This window comes from Pteropus alecto, unplaced genomic scaffold (genome assembly GCF_000325575.1).
Source record: "Pteropus alecto unplaced genomic scaffold, ASM32557v1 scaffold7, whole genome shotgun sequence".
Classification (NCBI taxonomy): Eukaryota; Metazoa; Chordata; class Mammalia; order Chiroptera; family Pteropodidae; genus Pteropus; species Pteropus alecto.
In genome coordinates, this window is record NW_006494614.1 from 43,793,039 (window position 1) to 43,816,252 (window position 23,214).

The 23,214-nt window shown below is 42.6% G+C and overlaps 1 protein-coding gene and 1 pseudogene across 2 annotated transcripts in view; both read right to left on the bottom strand.

The window, feature by feature from the left end:
• The window catches only part of DAAM2 (dishevelled associated activator of morphogenesis 2), a 104,233-nt gene that overhangs the window by 76,712 nt on the left and 4,307 nt on the right, over positions 1-23,214 (bottom strand). The gene's annotated exons all lie outside the window — the stretch shown is intronic.
• Positions 14,077-14,195, bottom strand: LOC112474633 (annotated as a pseudogene).

Genomic DNA, 23,214 nt, shown 5'->3' on the forward strand with positions numbered 1-23,214 from the left:
AGAGCATACTATTAGAGCTGGCATCACATTGTATGCTAATTAATTCAGTGTCTTTGTTCACTTTTTGATCCCTAGCACCTAGCACCAAAATACTTGTGGAATAAGGCAGCACATGATAATAATCATTATTGTTTGAAGAGCATGTATAGTTTTCCAGTACAATATTTCCTTTGAGCTTTAAAACAACTGGTTGGGTGGGTATTGTAAGTATCAAATGTGAATATGGAGAAAGTAGTGCTTGAGGTCCTTGAAATTCTGCCTTCTGGAGATTAGTTTTGTTCAGATGGCCTGGAAGGGCTAGCCTAGCTCCCTGACCTCTGTTTCAGCTAGGCCAGTCTATTTCCATCTCCTACCTCTGCCCTCTGCATACCTCCCAGCACTCCATTCCAATATATTCTTGCCTCCGGCCCTTCTACCAGCCAGGCAGGGGGATGCCAGAGGGCCAGCGGGCACAGAGATGATGTTTCCCAGCTGGCGTGCAGCATGCATTCTCACTGGGCTAGTGAACACATCATGATCAGGGTGCTAATGAAGCCACAGTTTCAAGAGAGAACCCAGAATGATCCTGCCAACTTCATGGAGGAAAACTCTGTCATAGAGCCCCTGTCGTACCCAACCAGACAGCTGGTCCACGAAGCCTGGCATTGGGGATCAATGCCAAGAGGGCATGGATCAAAGGTGCATAGAATGTTAGAGCCAGAAGGAAACTTGGAGATCCCATTGCTCAACCTCCCTCTAGACAGCCAGGAAAATCAGGCACAGACTGGGGAGAGACTTGTCAGAATTATAGAGCGAGATGGTGGCCAAGTGAGGGCTGACACCTGAGCCCTTTCTGATCCAAGCAAAAAAAAAAAAAAATGTAACTTGAAGGGTCTGTACTAAAAGGAAGTCACAAAGTCCAAATTATTTTGCAGAGTATTCTTCAAGTAAACAACATACAAATGATTCTTAAATGCAACATCATAAACAGAAAACACTTCAGAAAACAGTAAAAAGAAAACAGAGGAAACTGTTCAGTAGAAGTCTTAAAATTAGTGCCCCTGGAGGCTAGGCCATGTCATAACCCATTCCCTCCATAATGTCTCCTAAGAACAAAGGGGGCATGTGGGTCTAAGCCTAAAAGTATTTCTACATTGACTCCACAGAATGCATTGAAATGGGGATACCGAAGACTGATACTTTCATCTGCAGAAAACACTATTTACAGCTGTGATAGTTATTGGTACTTAGGCAAATACTATTGGTTCCCAAACCCCCTACTCCAGGCACAAAGCAGATTGTACTTCCTGGCCACTTATGTTTGTTTGGGACCACGTGACTAATGTTGGCCCATGAGCTGAGAATAGAAGCTGAGTGTTGTGATGTTTAATTTAAGTGCCAACTTGGCTAAGCCATGGTACCAGATATTTAATCAAACACCAGTCTAGATATCACTGCGATTATTGTATTTTTTTAGATGAGATAATCATTTAAATCAGTGGACTTTGAGTAAAACAGATTATTCTCCATAATGTGGGTGGGCCTCATCTAATCATTTGAAGGCTTTAAGGAAAAGGCTGAGGTCCCTCGAGGAAGAGAGAATTCTGTCTCCAGACTGCCTTTGGACTCAAGCTGCAAAATCAGCTCTTCCCTGGGTCTCTAGCATGCTGGGCTGCCCTATAGATTTTTAACTTGTCAGCTCCTATAATCAAGTAAGCCAATTCCTCAAAATAAATCTAGATAGATGATAAATAGATAGATGGATGAAAGAAAGAAAGAAAGAAAGAAAGAAAGAAAAAGAAAGAAAGAAGGAAAGAAAGAAAGCATAAATAAATGAAAGAAGAAGAGAAAAGAAAGGAAAGAAAGAAAAAAAAAGAGAGAGCAAGCCAGCTAGCCATTCTGTAAGTTCTGTGTCTCTGAAGAATCCCGATTGATACAAGTGTAATTAAGGGTGTAGAGCATTAAACAAAAAAAACTTTCCCTTTGGCACACTAATCTTTAACACTTAAGAAGTGTCTGTTCTGCCGGCCTGGATTTCTGAGTGACTGTCATGAGCAGAGGCCCTCCGTTGACCCAAGATGAACAGGTAGCATGAGTAAGAAATAATCTCTGCTATTTTAAGTCACTGAAATTTGGGGGTTGTGTGTTACCACAACATAATCTAACTTATACTGACTGAAGCACTGGCTGTTCATCTTAGATTTGAGATGCCAGAGTGTGAGGAGAAAAATCCAAAACAGTAATCGAACCATAAAAGGATTTTGATCTTGGCTGACCACTGAGTCCCAGACACATGGCTCTTCCTCCAGCTGCCCAGCTTCCCCCCTTGTCTATTTTGGGATCCCAGGACGTCAACGCAGAATCCAAACACAGTTGTGTAAATGCATCAAAGGTACAATCTCAGTGGTGAAAGATATTTCCCTAGAAAATGTTCGGAGTTGCGCTGAGGAATCTGACCCTGGGCCTGGAATGGGAAAGTCTCCAAAGAACAAAAGTTTCCACTACGGTAACAAGAATGTTAAACATGATAAAAAAAAAAAAAATTCTCAGTAAGAAAAATGAGACTGTGAATATTTATAAGCCAAAACCCAAAGGCCATTTCCCTGATTCCTGTGGGGTTTCCTGCTATATGGGGAGAGTCTAGTGGTTTAGAAAGGGTACTAGAAAGGGAGCAGGATGTCCTTGGCTCAAATGCAGATGAGTTAAGTGTGGAACCTTTGAGGAAATGAAATTACAATGTATTGATGATTCTCCTTAGGAATCAGTGGTGACCCAGAGGCTGCTGGGACTCTGCATCTTTCCTCTCAGTGGATAAATCCAGTCTCTTGACTTTAAATACACTACAGAGATAAACTCTGGGACAAACTAAGTCATAATGGACTGAAAGTATTACAGGAAGAATTTGGCTTAGACCACTGACTCTTAGCATAGGGCAGCTCCTGGGACATTTGGCAACATTTTTGGTTGTCACAACCAGGGAATACTACAGGCATCTAATGGATAGAGACCTGGGTTGCTATTAATATCCTATAATGCACAGGATAGCACCACCCCCCTCATCTGCAACAAAGAATTATCCAGGCTAGTACCAATGTTGATAAACCCTGGTTGAGACTAAATTCCTATTTATGAGGGTATAAAAGAATAGAACAAAGAGCAGGGAGAACATTTATGGAACGACATGCTCCAGTGGGGAAAAAAGATATAGATATGTATACTATATGTATATTCATAGATAGATAGATAGATAGATAGATAGATAGATAGATAGATAGACAGATAGATAGAACAAAACTGAGCCTACCACTAAAGCATTCTGAGAAGTAGCAGAGTTCATGTCAGTAGAGTAATAAATTTCACTGCTACTCTCTTCTCCCTGATGAGGGAGGAAGCCAGCATGAGCGTCTGAGTAGAAGGTCCATTATAGGCTCTCTTTAGATTGCAAAATGAGACATGGAGCAAAGTTTAGGAGTGGGGCTGGAGAATAAAGATAGCTGAGCTACTCCACATAATGAAGAGAGGAAATTCCTTATTCGAGTTGCTGGTGAGCACTAAGAAGCTCAGGAAGAAGGCCAAAAAACCTGACTTCTGGACGATCAATCTATTTTAGAATAAATTTGTCCAATATTCAATTTCAAATTGTTTGCACTGTTGTGATATAAACACTGTTGGTCTTCTCAAACCTCCTTAAAGTTTACCATGTTCACATGGCCCTTGTGTAAACGGGGTGTGTGTGTGTGTGTGTGTGTGTGTAAAACAGGGTATGGGCATTAAAGTCCACACCTGGGTCAACATAGTGCAAAAAAGAGTCTACGTGCACGAAACCAGTAATAATAGTTAACATTTACTACAGGCCTACTATGTGCCAGGCACTGATCAAGTACTTGCCATGCAATCTTACTAAATGCTCACAGCTTCTCTATTGCGGGGGTGGGGGGGGTGGATACCACTTTTATCCCATAGTAAGGCTAAGATGTCTGAGACAGAGCGAATTTAAGCCACTCCCTCAGGGATCACCATGAGTCAAGGTACAGGCAGAATTCAAATCCAATTCAAATTTAAATCCTAGCTCCAGAGTCCATGTTTTAACTTTGGGCCCACCCTACTTGTGACCAGAGGCAATTAATAATCTTAATTAATTGATGAAGATAGAAACTCAGAGCTGGAGGTAATGGGAAAAATAGAAGTCATCACCTCTTACTCTGGAATCTCCAGACCAGTGGTTCTCAGACTTTAGTGTGATCAGGATCACCTGGCGGGCTTGATAAAACACAACAGCTGGGCTGCACTCCCAGCCTTTGATTTAGTGGATCCACTGCAGGGCCCAAGGATTTGCGTTTCTAACAAGTTCCAGGTGATACACATTCTGCTGGTCCAGGACCATCCTCTGAGAACCACTGCTCCTTTGGAGAGATGTGGGGCTTCCTGTGTTTGTGGGGGCTGGATTCAGCTAATTTATTCTAAATCTTCAAGACAGGGCTCCTCAGGTGGCATCTGGTCACATCAACTACTGAGTAGCTGGGAACTAGAGAAGGCTGATACTGTAGAGAATTGGCGGGAGGTGGGGTGGCGGGGGTTGGGGGAGGACGAGTTTGAAATGGAATTCAATCTGGAATACTTCCTGACGGAAGAGCCAAGTGGTGAGCTGAAGTGACACGGGGATTACTGATTTGATGTACACTCTGGATAGCAGGGCTCAGGCATTCGAGTTCTCTCCCTTGATTAATCCAGATTAATTGCTCTCCCTGGAACTGCTGGGAGGGTGCCCCCTTGTTCTTCGGTGAATCCATCCAGAAAGTCTAAGCAAGAAATGAGTAACCAGGAGACACCCTCTTTCACACAATGAGAAGCTGTGCAAGACAGTGGTTAGAAGATGAACAAGTTCAAATTGCAGCTCTACTGCTGTGTTGTGTGGACCCTGCTCTAAGTTCTTAAGTGTACTAAGCCTTAGTTTCCAAATGTATAAAATGGAGCAACTAAGCTAAAACTCAGCATTGTAAAATCCAACATTGTAATGACATTAGAGCTATATCTGTGGCCAGGGAACTCAAGCCTCCATCAAAGGCAGGGACTTGTTTCTTGCTGCTCACAGCCCATGCAGGAGCCAGGAAGTTGAACTGGAGACCCTCATCACCCTCCATCATTTAAAAGATCTTCCATCTGAATGGGTACTCTCCAGTGTTTTAGGGCCTGTTCTCCAGTTCTGAGCTTTATCTACCAAACCATGCATAATAACCCTTTTCCATGCCTAGCTGAAAAATTCTCTCATTTACACAGTTGGTAACACTAAGAGGAGTAGACAAATCAAAATATAGAACTATTCGACATCTGTCCATACAATATGTACTCAGCCCTGCTTTGAAAATGTATGCAGAGAGAGAAGACTGGAATGCGAATTGCCAAATGCTAACTGAACTGGGAAGGCGAGTTCCTTAAGTGTGATTTGTGTCAAGTTGGGGACAAAGGTGTAAGGACAGAAAAGACCTTTTGGGTCCCCCAGTAGTGGGCTTGTAAGCTAATTTTATATTTGTCTTTCTGCTTCAGTGTATTTTCTACATTTTCTATAATTTCTTTTATAATCAAGGAGGGAATGTTGTTTCACTTAAACTCCATATCCTTCCAAAGCTTTTCTTGATTATAACCCACTCCTCACCACTCTGCCTCTTGGCTCTTGTCCTCTGTTTCTAACCCGACAGTTTGCATGTGTAGCCACTAGTGGTTGCTTTCTCTATGTCCTTGAGCAGCTGTTCTATGCATTGACCTCAGACTCTCAGGTAGGTGAAGCTTCCCCAAAGTGAGAAGAGACATTTCCTCCAATGGAAGAGCAGGAGGCTCACTGCCTGCCATTCCTTATCCTGGGACCCACTCCCACCCCAAAAAATTCACTAGATGATTCTTCATGAAGTGAGTGGTTCATGCCAAGAGGAAGTGCACAGAAAGTGACCTGCAGGTGAGAACTGTGTACATGCATGCGCGCGCACACACACATACACACACACACCCCACAATCTACCTCTTCTTCCCTTCCAAATCCCAAGGAGAATGTCATCCGGTTAGTGCCCTTGGATGAACTGGGAAGGCCAATTCCCCAATGTGGTTTGTGAGGGGGTGAGTAGCTGGGGAGGTGGGTATCAGGGAGAGCCAATCCACTTCCATCTGGCTCTAAAATCTACACTTATTTTCCTGGACTGGACTAGGATCTCATTTCCCAATGTGAGGAATCTCTCTCTCTCAGTGACACACACTTTCCCCAAGAATCCTTGACTTTTCAATAAGAATTCTTGTATATTTGGGATTCTTGGAAACAGGACAAAGACTAACGAATTGCTGGCTCTACCCTAGGTTTGGAAACTCTCTAGAATTCACAGGAGGTGGGGAGAAGGGAGGCGGGAATAGAGGCTATGAGTATGCTCTCAGCAGAAAGGAGGGCTCAGGACTGAGATGTGGGATCCCAATGTTAAGCTACAGACACTCCAGAAGCTACCCACAGACCCCCAGATCAGAAGTCCCCTCCCATTCTGTGACTAGAAGGCTGATACCAGGAGAGTGGAAAGGTGGAGATACTAAATAATCTTTGTTGAATCTAGAGAGTTACGACACAGTGGAAGTCAGGCAGTAAGTAGGTTGTTTGGTGCATCACAAAGGGGGTGGGTTGCGATGTATCAGGGTGCAGTACAGTTAGTAGGGGTCTTGGAGTCAGGCATGCCTTTTTTGGAATGGCCTCTGTGCCTCTAACTAGCTTTGTGATTTCAGGCAAGGTGCCTAAATTCTCAGAACCTCAGTTTTCTCTTCTGTAAAGTGGAATAATACCCAGTTTGGGTTTTTTTTGTGAGAATGAGATGGGCTGGAGTGTGCCAGTGCTTAGCCCAGTGCCTGGCACATAGGCCTTCAATAGATAATAGGTATTATTAAGCAGATTTGAAGAGTAAAAATTTATAAAGCTCTCCGTGTAGTGGGCCAGCTCCAGAAGGTCTGACAGCCCCGGGGACGGCCAGGCAGTAAGAAGACATAGTTCTGTGAGATAACGGCAGCTTAGTTTAAGCTCCCTCCTTCTTATGCTCTTCAGCAGCCTTCATATGATCTGGCAGGTTTGGGCCTTGCCACTCTACCCCATACTCCAGCTGCAGATCCTCTGACGCCTCAGCTGCTTAAATCCAAAATGCGGATGTGTGGGTTCCAGACCACCAAAATGAAGGGATCCTGGGTCCCTCAGTCTTTCCTCAGCTTAAAATGGTCAGGAATTATACTGGCCTCTCAGTAAAGATCAGGCAACCCACCCCAATCCTGTGGTCTAGAGAACTCCAGGAGTTCTTAAGCCATCCTAGAGAAAGCAAGGACCTGAGTTACCGCCGCCCCCACCTCTCCACACACCCCCTGCCAAGAGCTCTAGTAACCTGGGCAAACAGTCCAGGCCCCCGGGGTGTTCTCAATCTAACGGAGAAGGCAAAACACAGACATAAAAGGCTTAAGAATACAGAAAAACAAGGGGAAAGAAAATATTTTCTTTCAAAGAAGCTCATATATGCAAAGGAGCATGAGGTGATCTAAGGAATCTACATTCCACAGGGTTAATCCACTACTTTCTAGAGAGTGTGGTGATGGGTAAGGCTGTCACTTACTGTCACCCACAAGCTCTCCTCAAAAGTGTCCTCTCAGACCCTGTGGCCTGACTGAAGAAGAACAGACACTTTTGTCTGAAATAGTAAATTTACATAACCTCCCCAGTCATAGCGATGCTCAGTGAGGCTCTAGTTACAACAACAAGGGTTTAAGAACTGGAGAGTTCGCAATGGCAAAGGCAGAGGGGGAAAACAAAACAAAATCCACATGAGGTTTTAATTTTCTTTAGCCACGTGAGAATGGCCTTGTAGATCCAGCTATAAATACCCAGCTGCCATTGCCACAAGATGGAAAATCATACACGCACACTCACACACACACACACATGACAAGTCCCTTCAAACAGTTCATGGGCTTAAGAATGCAAATCAATGTTTCTAAGAATATCCGCCTTAGAGGATACAGTGCTAGACTCCCCTTGCTTAGTGTCTTGCATGGAGGCCTCTGCAAACATATTTGACAGGACTTGGAAAGTTGTCCCACAGCCATCACCATGGTGGAATGTGGAGCTGTCTCCACAACACCCAAGCCAAGTCAAAGCCCACCAATGGCCATAAACTGGACTGCGAGAAAGGGTTTTAGACCAAATCCCTTAGAAGGAAGTAAAGAGCAGCTTGCTTGACCTCGGACAGCTTAGACTGGGTCTCCTGAAAGCAGAGCCTAAGACAGAGATTTGTATATATGTCATACATTGAGACTGTGTTCTCAAGAAAAACCAGGATGGGAATGAGGGGAAGAGGAGAGGGCAGGGAAGGATCTGGCAAGCATGTGATTTTAGGAGCCCAGTCTTGTGTGGAGCTCTGGATGGGGAACTGCACTGCCACACTGGTGCCCCTCAGGGCGAGGGAGAAGGGCTTGTGTACCTTTTTCCCTATTAGTGATTAACCACAGAATTCAGGGGAAGAGTGGGTAGAGACTGACATAACTCCAGGCCCCTCTGGACAAGGGCATTCGGTAACCCAAGGACAGTCCATACAGGTGCCAGCAATTAGTTGGAGTTCCCACACTAGCTGGCGAACCACAGCAGGGTACCAGTAGCATCTCCTATACAAGGTCTGCAAGCCCAAGTGCTTGTTGCTTAGAATTTTCTACCACAAAGGTTTGTCGGTTGGTTTGTTTTTATTTTCATTTGCATGAGATGCTTTTAGAACTGACCTGCTGAAAAAGCAAAGGTTTGATCAATGTGGCACATGTGAACTGCCCACCTCATATCTCTTCTTTCCTTCTTCCGTACTAATAGTTCTCTGCTTTTGTTTAAGGCAGCAACCTGCTCTATGGCAATTTTTTCAGCTTCCCCCTAGACACTGTTGCAGTTTGAGGTCTCTATTTAACACAAGTCAGGCCAGTTTCTGGAGGGGGATTCCAGAAAAGCTTGTTAAAGAATTAGCTGGCGTGTATTTTTTGTGCTTTGTCCTTCTCTTTCTTCTGCCTGGAATTCAGATATGAAGCTAGAGGCGATGTAGTCATCCTGTAACCATAGGCAATGAGTAGAAAAACAAAATTTTGTCTCATTCTAAGTAAGGCTAAAGTTGAAAGACAGAGGGAACCTGGATCCCTGATGGCACTGTGGCACTGCTCGGCCAACTCTGGATTGCAAATGTTGGACCTATGTAAGAAAAATAAAGACCCTTAGTTGACAGAGCTACTCTAGTAGGGTTTCTGTACCATGTAGCTGAACACAAATCCTAAAAGATAGATGCCTCAAAGCGCTAGTTCTGTGGTATGTCACAAGGAAAAATTCCTCTTTAGATAGAGAGAATACTAGTTTAAAAAGTTGAACCCAGTTTTGTTTTTTGTTTTTTGTTTTTTGTTTTTTTACTGCAGTGCTTCTCTGAGCACTGTGTCTCTATGAGGGTAAGAGCAGGGGAGATGGATGAGCATTGATTAAATTTCTTTAACCACAGAACTTTTTTTTCCTAGGGCCATTGTGAGAACCTGCTTTGTCAAATGCAGTTTGTGAAATGCTAGACTAGTTGACCTCTTCAGATTTCTTTTCTCCTGAACGTTTCATGATTCTCCCCCTGGAGGGGAGCAAGCAGATGGTCAGGTCAACGAGAAGCAAGCAGCCTTAGCATTCGCCCTTAGTGGGACATGAGTGTGAGTCAAAGAACTGAGGCCCACGAAGCTGGTTGGAAAAGGCAATGAACTAGAGGAATTAAAAGATTCAAGGAGGTGCCACGTCTTCTGGAACTTTGGAGTGCTCGCTCCTCTTTCCAAGCAGTGATTGGCACTCACCTCTAGGAACAATGATGATGTTGATAATAGCCAACATTTATTGAGCATTTACTATGTGCTAGGCACTGTGCTTCACATAGATGATCCCAAGCAATCCTTGCCAAAGTGAAAAATATAACCTTAGTTTGTCCATTTTACAGATGAGGAACCTAAGGCCTACTGAGAGACATCAAATGTTTACCCAAGGTCACACAGCTTCCACGAGATAGGACAGGTCCTCTCTATCTTCAATGTTTACCAACTTTGATGGCTCCATTTCTCCACCCTCCTTTGCCAAGTACACATTTTGTTTGTATATTGTGAATTTTCACTTGATGTATTGCTTTGCAGGTGTCCCTTACCTTTGGTGTGTGCATCCCAATTTACAGACTGGATCAACTGGGAATTCTCAAGGGCAGGCCCGATACCCCAATGAATTTGGATTTGCTATTTTCTCCTATGCCACAGTGTCTAGAGACCATGTCTCTACAATGCAGGGCACTCAGTCAAGGCAGACTCTTAGACATTTATCACAGCCTTCACGGGATGTGAGATATGCTCAAGTAAGCCTTAGGGGAGGGTAATGAGAGATGCAGATGAAGGTGGAGCCAGGAGGAAATCTCTGGGAAGATTAGCTTCAGCTAAGGGCATCCTCAGCTTCATATGCTCATCCATCAGGGCATTTAAGACCAACATTGTGGTGTCATTTGGCTTGGGTTCAGACCATGTCTCTAGTCATCAACCTGCCACCTGAGACCACAAGCGCAATCACTTTGAGGTAGACACACTTATTCTCTGGACTGCAAAGTATTTAGAGCATGATAAATAGCCAAACCTCAGGTCACATGCAAAACATCTTCCTTTTCAAAGCATAGAACCTTAAAGTATATGACCCATAATCGTAAATGTTGGTTCCTTTTCCTCCCAGACCCCTTTCCTGGCTTACTCACCTAAGCCTCCTGGAGTCAACCAGTCCACAAACATAGCCTAAATTTCCCAAAGCTATTACAATTTGAATCAAAGGGGACTCCTTATTATGCTTGGCCTTTCCAGTTACATAACGAATACATATAGAAATATACAAGATACTCATTATTCTCTGCTGGCCTCTCTACCACCACTCCCTGCCCTTCTCTGCCATGCTCCTGCCCAGGGGGCTGACCTCTCTAAAATGCATCACCTAGATTCTTGAGTTTTTGGTGCTCAGTGGGATTTGACCGGTGGGAAGCAACAAGAGGTGATTGGAGTGCAGAAAGAGAGAGACCTCAGGATATTTATTCCCCCATTCCCTCTCTGCCAAGCTGTGAGTCTGGGGCCAGAGTCCTGACAAGCAGCCCCTCCTCCTCAGCTCCAACTGGCACAGGCTCTGATAACACCATTCCTCCCTGCCCCCTCACTCCCAACCCTTCAGGTGTAGGAGTGTTAACAGCATCCTGCTCTTGTTGTCCCTGGGCATCTCGCCATCTCCTCTAGACCCTATCTCTCCACAAAGAGTCCTCTCATCATATTCTTACCACTTAAATCCTTTTGGGAGTGCCAACTGTTTCCTGCCCAGAGCCTGACTGACATAGACTACAGTGTACATTCCCAGAGCAACCGTATACCCAGGATTTGCTCCCTAAACTCCCAATTTCCTGTGTTTTTTCCCTTCTAATTAAGGTGAATTATATGATACATAAATAAGCAGGAGGCAGAGAATAAAGGCACCCCCAGCTTTATTCCCCAGTGCAAGCACCATGCTAGTCAGATAAGGGACTCACTGGTGCAGAACTGAGCACTGAGGTTCCTAGGCTCAGTCAAGGATAGAAGCCGCACAATAGAGAACAGGGCACTCAAGGCCAACACAGTGTCACTTGTATTGGTCTCAGACCAGATTCCAAGGGAGAGGGGGCTGTAATAAAGAGTAAAGCACACAAAAGAGCTGAATGGACTGCATTTCAATAAGCACCCAGAAAAGGAGCATAGCTTCATTGTCAAGTAAAAGAAAGTGAAGCAATTCCCAGTGGTGGGCACTTTCCCACTTCAGGGTAAAAATGTTTGCAAGAGGAACAAAGCCGTGCCTGTAATAATGGAAGTCAGAAGGGATGGAGACTTTCACTGGCAATTATGGTGGGAGAGGGAGATTGTTTCACCCTAGGGCAATGAGAAATATTTGAGACTGTTGGTCCCATGTCCTTATCAAAATGATGTCAGGATGATGGCTATGGTCACTTGCCAGCACTAGCAAGAAATCCCAGTAACTGCCAAGGAAGGGATGGGATGAGAGAAGGCTCCAGCAATCTGCTATATAGAGAATGAGCCAGTTGCTGTTTAGTTTCTATTACTATGACCCTGTTTTGCATCTCCACCAATATAACAAAATAGGATCCCAACAAATCCACAAATCGGAAAAAAAGAGGTCAAGATTTTTAGTTCAAACACAGTGATTGCCATGTGCATACAGGGCCCAGTGTAGATGTTTGAAAATGGTCACATCTACCTAAAATTCCCCAGGTGAATTTTGAGCAAAGGGGCAGTGGCTTCATATTCAGCCTTCAGAGTGTCTATGTGCCAATGGGCAGAGGAGACAGATTGGGAGTTTGCGCTCATTTTAAAAGATTAAATTTTTTTAAACTAAGGATATTTTAGCTATCTATAAATATCGATAATAAAATAAATATTTTTTTATCCATCATTGAGTATAAGAAACAAAATATCACAGATATAAATGGAGCCCCTGTTGTGTTCTTCCCTAGCTGTCCTTCCTGCCTTCCCTAGAGGAAGCCACTTCTCTGAATTTAGTGGTTATTCTAAACTGCTTTTATATTTTTACATTAATTACATTAATTACACATAAATGTTTGTAAATAAAAGACAGTATTATTTTGTATGATTTCAAACATAGTAGAAATGGCATCTACCTGCAACTTTCTTTTTCCACTAAATATTGTTTCTGAGGTTATACCCCACTAGAACCATCTTCATTTTTTTTTCCTACTGCACTCCATAGTATTCCATTGCATGTTTGTATCAAATTATTTAGTCTTCTGGTGGATGGTAGACATTTGAGTTGCTTTCTAGCTCTTAAAAACCATGTTATAATGAATATTCCTGAACATATCTCCTTTTCACATTCATTGGGGTTTCATAGGAGTGAAATTGCTGAGCCATAGGGTGACTGCATCTTCCATTTTACTAGATAGTACTAAATTTCTCTCTAAAGTTTTTGTACCAATTTAATTCTTTGGCTCTACATCCAATGATGAGCATAATTTTTTGGCCAATCTGATAAGTGTGAAATGGTGTCTCCCTGAGATTTCAGTTTATGGTATTTCCCTGATTCCAAGTAAGGTTGAACATATTTCATATGTTTATTATTCTATAGCATCCTTTTACTGTTAGAATTACATTTTCACACTTTATAAAACGAAAAGAATTTTCTTTTAATTTATAGAAGCTTACACGAGTTGGGTATATTCATTGCTCTCCACTAGAAAACTTAGAGAGGGAGAAGAAGCTGTGCATGGAGGCAGAGGGAAGCCTTCCTTTTAAGACAGGGAGTTTTAAAATGTGTCATAATATTAGAGATGAAGCACATAAAGCATAAATTCCAACAATCCCTGGGTAATGTGGGGAATACATTTTTTTAGACCTTGCCATTATTGTCTAGGAAAAGTTCAGAATGTTTACATTGTGCCTTTCACCTGTAAGACACACAACTGTGTAGATGTCACAAAAGGACTGAAGAAACCAAAGGAACCATTTGTCCATCTTCCTGCAGGAAGCATTATGCATTTATCATCACAACAAATAAAATCACTCCTCTAATAACAACAGACACCTGGAAAGAGACTCCACAACTTTCTGGCATTCCCAAACACTCTTAAATGTAATCCAAATGTCTCAAATTTGAGCATCTCCACAGAAGAGTATTCTTTACTCTTAGATCCTGTTAGTACTCTTAGGACCCATTTTAATATCTCCTGTGACTGGCACAAAAATGGATGAACTAGTTTGGAAATGTATGAGGGCAGGGACCAGATCTTATCCAACTTCAAAATTCCAGGAGGCATGTGACATATACTTTTTTTTTTTTTTGCGAGGCAACCCTTGGTTGACCTCATAGATTGCAAAGACCTTGTCATCTTACAATCCCTTATTTTTTTTTTATCTTTTTACACCTACAGCACCTGGTCTTCCTAGGTGGTCTCCCATCAAAGTACTAACCAGGCCTGACCCTGCCAAGGACCTTGTCAGTTTACAATCCCTTTTTTTTTTTTTTTACATCTACAGCACCTGGTCTTCTTAGGTGGTCTCCCATCCAAGTACTAACCAGGCCCGACCCTGCTTAGCTTCCAAGATCAGTCGGGATTGGGCTTGTTCATGGTGGCATGGCCATAGACTGGCCTGTATTTCTTAAGGGAAGAACTTTCTTCCATACTAAATCTTCTTTTTATGTGCTTTAAGAACAGAGCAATCATAGAAATAAACAAATATTTTTGCTCAGGGTGTAAATGAGGTCCAAAGATTACCACAGCCATTTCTTTTCCACAAAGCCTTCCCCATTTTGAAACAATATTTCCTCCCCTCATTAAGTATTGCATCAGCATCACACAATAACTAGTATTCCAACAGAATGCACATTAAATAATATTTAAGATTTACTGAGTACAACCTATGTCCCAGACACTGTTCTAAGTACTTTACAAGTATTAATTTTGTCCTTATTTGGGGGTAGGTACTAATACTGTCAACATTTTACAGATGAGAAAACTGAGTCTCAGGGAGGATAAATATTTGCCCAAGGCTACAGTTCTAGTAAGTGGTGGAATCTGAATTTGTATCCTAGAAGTTTGATCCCAGAATATGCACTAGAAGCTACTATGCTACACCAAAACTACTGCTGGACACACATAAGCCCTTAAATACTTCTTGTTGTTCTGGTAAAAAATGCAGCTGTGGGCTTAATGAGAAATTAATTATCCTTTGCATCCATATATTTGATACCCACGTCAAATCTCTATGGCCTTGAAGAAATTTGCTGATTCCTTCCTTATTTATTAATAAAAGCTCCCAGTCACATGGGTTGGCCACATATGCACTGTATGTCTCACTTTAAGAGACTGCAGGCCCCGGAAAGGGAATGAATTTTACTCACCAGGATTCATTCCCCAGGATCTGCCTCAGTGCACAGCACCTTACACCAGTGCTTCTTGGATAGTTGTTGAACCACCACAATCATTAATAACTAAGAATTACACAGCACTTTGCAGTGTAACGAGTACTTTTCATATCTTCTGCATCATAGATTCATTTAATTCTTGTGCCATAGATATTATTGTCGTTCCTATTTTTCACATGACTAAAACCAAGGCTCAGACATGCTAAATTGCTAAATCACTTATCTAAAGAAGTTCAGCTAATTAGTAGATGGCTGAAATTTCAGTCTAGATCCTGATACCAAATCCCATAGTACAATATCTTTTGCTGCTCACTTTATTCTTTGTCCTTTGCTTATATGCACACTTATACACACACAAGTGACTTATCTTGCTGGACCAGTGGACTAGGAGTCAGATCAAAAAAGAGAAGAGAATCTAAATTAAGCTTGTTCTATGGACTATGAATGAATGAATGAGCACATGGATAAATGATATATACAGTCAACAAGTACTCCCTGAGTACTAGCACTGTGCCTTCACCTGGATATGTGCCATCGATATCACAGTAAGGACGGCCTTAGCCTTCTAGGACTTTCTAGGCTGCTAGCATATGCATCTCAATGGTAACTGGACCTGTCAAGGGAAACTCACCTTGTCAGAGCCACATTTGAGCAGGGAGTTGTGTAGAGAGGGGAGGAAGAAAGTCAGGCCCCATTTCAGCGTAAACAGAGGAGACTAGAGTCCATTGCATCAGGGCAAACTCTAGACAGTGTTCTGAAAGAGTGAGAAAGGACCTGGACAGCCCCACTGACCAAGAGATGAGGTGCCCACTCACACTTGCAGGGAGTGAACATTTATCCCAGTTTACCTGGGACAGTGCCAATTTATGCCTACTTCCAAAGTGTCCTATCCGGTTAGTGGCCCTTTCATTCTTAAAAGAGTCCTGGTTTAGACAGTAAATTACATGGTCACCCTTGCCTTCCAGGAAATTTATGACTTTCTCCAACAGCCTTTGGGCAGGAAAACAATTTGGCTTCTCAAGGTCATTGAGTTGCCTTATTTCTGCTCCTTTTTACAGAACTTCTCCTCACAGCCACGACCCTACAGCTGGCACAGGTTCTAGGGGAACAGCCCCCACATCTGTGTCTGTGTTTGTATCCAGTGTTAGCACTAAAACCAAAATTATTCATCATCAGATCCCAAAATGCAGGAGCTTTGGTGGAAAGCACATCTGTTTTATATCCTGACTCTGAAAGTTTCTCCCTCTATGATCTTAGGCAAGTCACTGAACCCCTCTGAGCCTTAGTTTCTTCATGTGTAAAAGGGGATGATAACATCCATCTCATCTCATGGGATGGCTATGAGGATTTGATGAAGAAATATAAGTAAAGATACCCAGCACAGTGCCTGGTATACAGGACATGCCTACTACCTCCAGCAGGCTTTCTAGAACATGTGAGCTTTCAGTTATAAAGGGCATGGAGAATATGAAGTTCTCAGGAACCCCAGTATATCACTGGGCCTCAAGCCCTTGCACTACCAAGCTGGAATTTCTTCCTTTTTACAGAAAATAGAAAACATGGTACATTCACTTCATAAAACTGGTTGGCAGTACCTCCTAAAGCTTGACACATGCATTCCCTATGACCCAGCAGTTCCACTCCCAGGAACACACCAACACAAATGTATTCATATGTTCGCCCAAGGACAAGTGCACTAATGCTCATAGCAAGACTGTTCACTGCAGCTCCAAACTTGGAAACCACCCAAATGCCCATCCACAGAAGGGTGGATAAAAAAAGTATGTATAGTTACGTAGTGGAATACTACACGATGATGAGAATAAATGATCTACACAACATTATGCTGAGCAAAAGAAGCCAATCACAAACAAATACATATTGTATAATTCCATTTATGTGAAGTTCAAGAACAGGTAAAAGTAAGCTATGGTATTAGGAGTCAGGATCATGGAAGGGTAGTAGCCAGAAGGGGCCTGAGGAGTTTCTCAGAGTGGGAGAAGTAGGGAGCTTTGGAACATTCTGTTTCTTGATCTGGATGCTGGTTACACAGACATGTTCGGTCCGTGAAAACCCACCGAGCTATATGCTTATAAATTGTGTATTTTTCTGAATCATATCAAATGTCAAAAGTTAAAATAAAATTTTAAATGGAAAACAATTTTTTTTGGTAGAGGATTGAGCTAAGTAGGCATTAGATACTTCCCCAAAGGCAGTGGGATATTTTATTTAATAAATGCTTGTTGAGCCCCAGCTCTGTACAAGATGCTGTGCAAAGAGAGCTAATGACATTTGGTCCTGTTCTCCATCATCATCTCCATCACCATCATCATTATCACTAATAATCTTTAGTGCTTGCTATGTGCCAACCATGGTTTTCAGGTGTTTTTTTCTCCTTTTTTCTTATTACCAAATCATGCCTCAACTTTATCTTCACAACAACCCATTTTACAGATGAGGAAACTATGGCACACAGACATGAAGTAACTTGTGCAAGGCCACCCAGCTAAAAAGAAGTGGAGCCAGAATCTGAACTCAGGACCTGTTCCCTGAACCACAGCCTTATACTCAGAAATCTGGTCTGTTTATCAGCTCTGTCAGCACTTAGGCAGCCACAGACTTCAATAACATTACCTCTGTTCAAGGCAACAGTGATGGTAAATTATCAACTGTGAAAGAAAGAGGCAGCTCCTAACTCTATTTCTCGGTAGCTGCCAGGCCAATGCCAGGAACAGATCGATAAATAAATTGATGGGGATTAAAAAAGAAAAAAAGAGTTAAAATGGCCCTTCTACTGCTCAAAGTCCACAGAAACCCTGAATTTGTTTCAAACTAAGTTCAAAGTTGCCTCTGGCACAGTGGAAATATTGACGAATCTCCCCACTGACCTGGAATCACTCCCTTCTCTTGCTGCCTGGTCAAGGGATCTTTAGGCTAGGGGCAGTGGTGTCTGGGAGGAAATGAGGGAGGGAGTGTTGACACTGACCCCCACGAATGTGGTCAGATGTTGAACTGTAAGTCTAGGTCCCCGAGTCTGACATACTGAGCATCCATCATGCAGGCAAGCTTTGCTTTGGCACTCAGGCAAGCGATCAGTGTACATAACCTGAAAGGCGGAATGTTCAACTCACAGTGCCAAAGACCGCCTATGCTTGGGATAAACTCGTAAGAAACAAACACCCACAGGGACAAATCAGATCTGGCAAAAACCCACACAGGCATGATGTGAATACCTATGCAGGCAGGAAGGCAGCTCCTAGTGGGCTGGCAGAGTCCTCTGAGACCACTCTCTTTGTACTGCAGAAGCACCAGTAAGATGGAACAAAATTCCCAAAGATCAACTTATCCAGCCTCCATCACCAAACAAGATGGCAATAATCCAACTGGTCATGCTTCTACTCGGATATACCTACACCCCACAGCCTAGCATGGGGAGCAGGGACAGGGGCAGGAATAAATGCAAACTTGGCAATAAAAGTCAAAATATTTGCTCAGTCTTCTCAGTTATGACACAGTCCTACTTGTAGAGAAATCAGTTGTGTCTCACCTAGAAAACATAAAATAGAGCACAAAAAGAAAGTGTACTTTTTCATATTCTAACATAGCCACCAAGGATTACCTAGACAATAAAGGACTCCAAAACAAGTTTCATATAAAATGGTCACAATATATGGACAGGCAAGGGGTTATTAGGAAGGGCTTTTAGAATCAACCACCCATGAGAAGGAGGGACAAGGAGGAGGTGGCACTGTGCACAGGGAGAAGTGTGGCTGCCATACAGCCTCAGTGAAGGCCTTGGCTAACCCCATGGGGAGCCTTGAAGCTGGGAGGCCATTTAGAATTTTTTCACATTTGGGACAGAAGGGCCAGGCTTTCATCGCTCTCACCAGTCATTGGATGCAAGTGACCAAGAAGGGGAACGTGGAACAGGAGTGACTGTGGGCAAGGCAATTCTTGAGCTGAGGCACTTCCTATGAGGGCTGACCACTGCCAGCACTGCCCATTGCTGGGAGTCAGTCCTGAATGGGTAGCACAGCCCAGTGTCCATTACACAAGATTTGAATCCAGCCAAGCAATCAGAGTATAGAGTCCACACAGCTGCCCATTATACTACACTGCCTGGTTTGCCCCATCAGGACTGTCCTCCAATCTAATGTATCAGTCTTCAATATTTCTTCCTGTACTTCCTGCATTTTCAGTGACTGAGGAGACTCAAGGAGGAAAGGCTAAATCTGATGAAAATGGGGTGGGGGCAGCCACAGGGCCCGATGTTCAATAGCTTCCCTAGGGACAAATAAGGGCCACATACAACATGTAGTCATACTCTAGGATGATCAGCAGGCCTGGTACATCACTCACTCAGCCTGAGTGCCAAAGGAAAGCTTTCTTGGGTGACGGATGCATGGTATGTCACTCAGAGACCCAACCTGGCAATCGGCCAGGATGAAACCACATTTAATAACTGACTGATGGAAAAATAAACATTTCTACAAGAATGGCATGATCTCAGATATATAGAGCTATGTATGTCTAAGCATAAAGAAATCAGAAAAAGAACTTGATCCATTGTGGGGTTGACCTCGATATATGTCAAGGGGAAGAAAACTATGCTACAGAGTGATGTGCACAGTTAGATTCAATTGCAGTGGAAAACAAACAAGATCCCCCTCAACCTGTATACACATTTGTAGGTATTTGTATGAACAAAGAAAAAGATATGGATCAGTGGAAAACAAACAAGATCCCCCTACACACCTGTAGGTATTTGTATGAACAAAGAAAAAGATATGGAATGATATAATTCTAGGTGAGTAATATTAATTATCAGGGCGTGGAGTGGATAGAGATTGTTTTCCACTTATCTTTTTGTACCTCTGCATGTCATTCATTCACTTGGTTAAGCAAAGAGGAATTACTTTCATAATTTGGAAAAATCAGATAAAGAATACATTTTTTAAAATGATCGGCATATCACATGTGCACAATAGGGTCCTATATAAACATACTATTTCATTCCCCCTCCATCTCTCCCTTAGGAGGCAGCTCCTAACTGTCCATTTGGGGTTGATCAAAAGGCATATTTAATTCAAGGCCAGGATTTTTCTGTGTCCTTCCCTTAATCATTAGAGGAGAACTTCATTTTAATATTATTCCATACACAGTCTATATCTGCCACCAAAATAAATTGATTTTTATAAAATAAATTGATTTTTATAAAATCTATAAAAATTATGGAACACATTCTATAGTAAAATGGCAATGCTGTGAATTATCTGCTGTTTGCTATTATCCATGACCATGCTTCTCTCTATTACCATGATAATGAAAGTTGACCATAGCAAGCTAACTCCCAATTATCTTGGCACATATACATAAAAAGCCCAGAGAAGCCAAAACCCAACTTTTCACCACATGTGCTGACAAGAAGTCAAAGAATTGGTTTTAAGTTTCTTCCATCTTTCCCTGTCTTTGGTTGCCAGCTAGAAGAGGTATCCCAAAGGGCAGGAGCCACCACAGAGTAGAGGGATGAGGACACAAAGGGTCCACATAAGTCTTTAAAATGGGTAGCTCTTCTCTATCTGGTTGGCTATGGGAATTCACTCTTGCAAACCCATCAGCACCTGGGCAATTCTTACTTCCTCATCAAGAGTTAATTCAGATTTCATTGCATTCAACCAAGGGTCCAATTGACACTGTTTGACTACCAGGTGTGGACTCTACAATGCAATTTGACTTTTATGAGCTCCAAAGACGTAGAAGGCAAGACGGAGACTCAGTCCTTTCTTGACTATAATGCAACGTGTTAAATGTTATGACAGAGCTGTGTGCCAGCTTCATGGGAATAAGGAGGAAGGAGTGATTGGAGTGATCTTTAAGAGGGAGTTTGAGAGGTGGGGGAGACCTGAGCAAGCCTGGCATACGAGTAGACCAGAAAGGTAAGGATTAGGGAAGGGCCTTTCAGTTAGAAAGAACTATGAACAAAGGTACAGAAGTGGGACATGCTTGTGACTAGATTCAGTACAATAAAATCTAAGTTCACCCTTGAGGAATGATGGAGACAGAGAAGTCAGCTATACAGGAGCACCTGATCTGTTTTGTCTTAACAGGACACCGTTTACCTCAGAAACCTCAGATCAGTTTTTCTTCATCACACCAGTTTGCTAACTCATTATTTTTTCCTACACGGCCCTTATTCTGTCTATGATATTAGATTAGATTTGACTTTGATTTGGTTAGTTTTTGTTCTACTAAGTTAATTGCAAGTAACTATAACAACAACCATCATAGCAAGAGCTGATGTCTATTGAGTGCTTACTCTAGGCCAAGGGCTGACAATCCTCACAACCATCCTAAAAGGGAAACATTTATTATCATCTGTGTTTTTCAGATAAGAAAACTGAGACACAGAGAGGTAAATTAATATGCAAGGTCTTACAACAGGTGAGTGGCCAAGCCAAGATTCAAACTCAGATTTGTCTGATTCTAGAACCCATATACTTAACCACTATATTGTAATGACTCCCCCTAAGGCAGAGGTCTCCAAACTTTTTGGCACCAGGGACCAATGCTCCTATGAGAATCAAATGCCTGATGATCTGAGGTGGAGCTGAGGCAGTGATACTAGCTCTGGGGAGCAGCTGCAAATACATATGAAGCTTCACTCCCTCTCCTGCCACTCACCTCCTGCTGTGTGGCCCAGTTCCTAACAGGCCAAGGACCAGTATCCATCTGCAGCCTGGGGTTTGGGAACCCCTGCTCTAAGGTATACTTTTTCCAATCTTGTCTGAGATCCAGAGCAGGAGCCATCAAACTTTTTCTGTTAAAGGGCCAGATATTAAATATTTTCAGCACTGTGAGCCACATGGTCTCTATTACAACACAAAACTCCTCCCTTTTAGTGTGAAAGCAGTCATATACAACACATAAACAAATAGCACGGCTGTGTTCCAATAAACCTTTACATAACAAGGTGACAGGCTGGATTCAGCTGTTGAAATTGCTGGTTCCTATAGCGGCTTATTCATTCATTCATTTAGCCAAAGTTTATTGAGTGTCCTTCTTGTGCCCTATACTATTGTAGGTTCGAAAGACACAGAGAGAACCAGGCAAGTCCCCACCCTCATGGAGCTAAAATCTTAGCAAAGTCTTGCCAGTTTGTTTAACCTATGCCTGATATCCTGGGTCCTAACCTTGGTTCAGTACTCTTCACTCTTCCCTTGGACTCACTGGGGGCCTGTAGAACTTTCAATGCCTACACCCTACTCTCCAGAGAGCCTAACTTAGTTGGTCCAGGGTGAGCCCAGGTATTGATTACAAGCTCCCCAGCTGATTCTAATGTGCAGCCAGGGCTGCAACCCACTGCTTAAACTCTCCTTCGCCTCCTGTTTCTTACCAATAGTATAAATTAAGGGAAGACTTTTAGCCTGTAGAGTAGGAGCCATGAAATGTGAATACCAATCTCATAGGATTGATATGATGATGAAATGAGGCCATGTACTTTTCAAACTGTAGATTATTATACAAATGTAAAGTACTGTTGCCACTGTGCCATTATTATTAGGCTTTAATGTTAGGTACTGCCTCAAGGATTTCTCTCTCCAGTTTTGACCTTCACTCTGAACCAAAACGGTGTTTGGGGTTTCTAAAACAAGCTCTATGGAGAGCTTACTAATAGCTCAGGTTAATGGGTGAATGAGCTGATGGCCTTCCTTTTATTCTAGTAGAGGGTCACATGGGGCTGCCATTGTTTGGCATGGAGAGTGCTGATCTGTGCTCCACTTTTGTATTAAAGGTCTCCATCTCCAAGCTGAGATAGCTAGCCTTTGAGCACTGTTGTTGAGCCTTGAATAAGTGGCTTATTTACTTTGACCTATGGGCAAATGTCCAAATATATGTACATTCGTGAGCTTAGAACTAGAGAGGGGAAAGACATTTTCAACATTTTCCGAGCACCAAGCAGTTTACTATGTCCTTCTCACATATTATTTGATTTCATCTTCAGAACACCCCTGAGAAGTGAGAACAGTTATTGTTCTCATTTGACAGACAAAGCGGAATCAGAGAGGTTGAACAGCTTGTGACCTGGTGGTGCCAGAACTCAAACCTGTGTCTACTTGGTTCTGAAGCTCTTTCCATGGAACCACAGGGCATCCTACAAATAATTGGGCTCCTTTTTGGTCAGGATTAAAAGAGATAGCAAACTGCCTAAAGTTTAATTTTCTCAGGTTTTTTCTTCTATT